This window comes from Mytilus californianus, unplaced genomic scaffold (genome assembly GCF_021869535.1).
Source record: "Mytilus californianus isolate M0D057914Y unplaced genomic scaffold, xbMytCali1.0.p SCAF_12, whole genome shotgun sequence".
Taxonomy (NCBI): domain Eukaryota; kingdom Metazoa; phylum Mollusca; class Bivalvia; order Mytilida; family Mytilidae; genus Mytilus; species Mytilus californianus.
Window position 1 is genome coordinate 62,791,654 of NW_026262604.1, and position 3,366 is coordinate 62,795,019.

Below are 3,366 nucleotides of genomic sequence, written 5' to 3' on the forward strand. Positions count from 1 at the left end.
AAAAATTGTTTATAAATTAAAGTCACCCCAATTACCTTGTTGAAATAAATTATTGTCATCTTTTGGCAGAATTTTTTAAATATTACTATACATACTATATTGCTAACAAAAGATCTAATACCTTGGTGTCATTAAAAGATCTGTTACAACGAATTAGTATTTGTAAACATATATGATATCCATATTAATAAGTCTGCGTTAACGTCTTACTTATAGGACACATATATATAATTATCTTTAATATTTTGTATCCTGTTTTGTGTATTGCTTCAGCCAATCCTGTAAACACCAATGATCAGAAACACTATTGACGGGATTTCATTTATTTCAATCGAGATTTGACATTATATTGTCTGTATCAATACAATATTCTCTGACAACAGACTTACACCGTTTTGAGAAATTCCAAGTTAGTTTTTTTTCTTTTTAATTCAAGCATTGTATTAGATGTCCATTATCTAAAGTGTAAATTTTAAACTTCAGATTTAAAAATATACTACGTTTTATCTTTTATTGAGACCACTATAATTAAAATAGCTCTTCACAAGGTATATCATACACATTGTTTCAACAAGTAGATTAAACCCAAAACTTCATGATTGAATAACTGATATAGGTATTTGATGACTAGAATAATAGAAAATTGTGTATACTAAAAGATTTATACTCCTCTATAAATAAAATCAACAATTTTAAACTTGCTTTTTTTGTGCAAAATTTTTATTCTTGTTTCTACCAAAAAATTGTGCCTCTTATTATTTCTTATTAAAATTATTATTGGTAAAAAAGATGTTTACTTTAGCAATAAACATTCAGGATTTGAATTTTATGTCAATATATTTGCAATTGGAATCCTAATTTATTTTCAGAAATCAATAAGAATGTTTATTCAATTACGATTCAATAAGACAACAAATACCAGGTGCATTAAACTGAGATTTTCTAAAAGAACACATAATGTAAGAAATAATAAAACACAACTGCAGACATTGAACTTAATTCAAAACATGATTAGCCAGATTTATTTATATAATATAGAAAGACATTCCTCCAAACTTTACTTGTGCAAGATTTTGGAGAGATCATCTGGAGATTATCTAGAGTTAACCGAAGCTTCTGGTGTTGATTATGATGATATGAAATTTTTGTAATGTGCCTTTGTCAAGACAATTTTTAACAGCATTATATTGCGGCTGACCATATGTTAACTTTATTCAATATAGCCGAGGTTACATACAAGAGGTTACGTTGTGAGATATAAAACATTATTGCTCAACTAGTTATAGCTTCTCTAACTATGGAGGAACGTGAGAGGGGATAATAAAGACTAAATAAACATGTAATATGTTTTTTGCTAAATATGAGCGTAATATTAATCTATAGATAATTGTTTACAGGCAGAATTTAGAAAATACACATTCTGATAGCAATTAGTTTTTAACGATCTAACCAAATAAGTTCTTTTCTTTTCTGCTCCTTTTCCATTTTGTTGTATGGTAATAATATTTTTAGTATTAAATGTTAATCTTTAAGAAAACCCTTTTTTAACTTAAAATACTATTTGAAAATTTTCTATAAAGGTTTATTACTTGTTATTAGGTCTTTCCACTTTTCCGTGGAAAGACCTTTGATTTTTTTCTGATTATTATTTTTTTTTTTCTGCCTAATTTTCTTTTCTTACGCAGTATTGTTGTTTCACAAGATGTCGCTTAGATGTTTGGTATATGATATCGAACAGTTTATGCGCTTTTGAAACTGACATTGCTTAACCGAATACTTTTCTTTGTAAGAGGTATGTCCCCAATCACTGTTTTCCTTGTGTCCACTACTCTTTAGCAACCCCTTAAAGATTACGACAAATGTATTTTACCAAATTGCTCGTTAAATCCTCAAGATATGGAGAATAATTTTAACCGAAGGGATCCGGAGACCTCATATGAGAGTTATTTTCCCTAATGCATTTGATATAAGTGATATGCAATTGTAACTGGTAAACCATAAGTAATAGAAACCTGGGGCCTTTTGATTTAAGGTCCTTGGACCACCAAAAAGAAAATAATATCAAGGTCAAAGGTCAGGGTCATGTTCTAAATTTTGATTTTGGCTTATTATCACTCTTTTCAAAAACTGTATAAGATATCGACAGAATATTTTTTCTTAATTATTAGGTGCGACAGGTCGTAACACATAAATTTTGGTTGAAAGGGTACGTTGACATTTAATGGGAGTTGTCAACCCTCTTATATTTTAAATTTCGTATATAACTCATAAACCATATATAATAAACACGTAGGGTCTTTGGTTTGAGGTCCTTGCTTTATGACCTTTAAAGTCAAATCGAGGTCAAAGTTTTATTTGACGTTCTTGATTTTGACCTTTGTTGAAACTTCTTATGGTTAATGATAAAGTCATAGGGCCTTTTACATTGGGTTGCAGCCATAAGACAAAGAAGTTCAAAAGAAAGTGATCTTTTGTTAACTGGAAGTAACCATTTTGCATTTTTTTCATGTAAGAAGTACTAGAACTTTTTTTCGAAATAAGAGGGAAGCCATGATGAAATGAAACAGGAACTAACATTTTGTAAACCGGAAATACCTACTTATCTGCCTTATTTTTAGTAAAAGTATATAGAGATCATATATTTTTGGAATCAGTTTCTCTGATCAATTGGTTTTTACTTTTTTTACCAATATCCCAGATTTTGGGTAGACAACGAAAAGACAACGAAGCAGTGAAAAACAGACTCTCGTTACATTGTTTTCTTTATACCCCTGTATATTTAAACTTTGTATGTTAACTGAATCACCATTTGAGTATAAAAGAGCTCAATTTTGTTTACAATGTTTTCTTGATGCTCTCCGTTTTTGAACATTTAAATATTATTTCACATGATTATTCTGTTATTTGATGATCCCTTATTTCATTTTAGGAGTTTTGGGTTTGTTAACTTGTTTTTCCTTTCGGCGTTTTTCGTTATTGTCATGGCGTTGTCATTTTATTCATTTAAATGTCGCTTTTGTATCATTAGCCTCATTTGTAGACTAACAACTTTTCTTGTTGATGTATTACTGCATATTTGACTTTTTAAAAACCCACTTCTGAAAGCCCAAACTTGATTTAAAATTTCAATCAAAAACAAGTTATTTATCACGATGGGAAGTATATTGGTACAAAAACGGATTCGCTGCAAGATAGATCTTTGATAAGAAGTAAATAAGAAAACTATGGGTTACTTTTATTTAATACTTTTTCCAGCTCTGTAACCGATTTTAATTACAAGGAGTTTGGAAGACAAAGTACTATTAATAATTTAAAAAAAATTTAAATGTTTAAACCAAATTTTACCTTTTAGTCAACACGGATTCA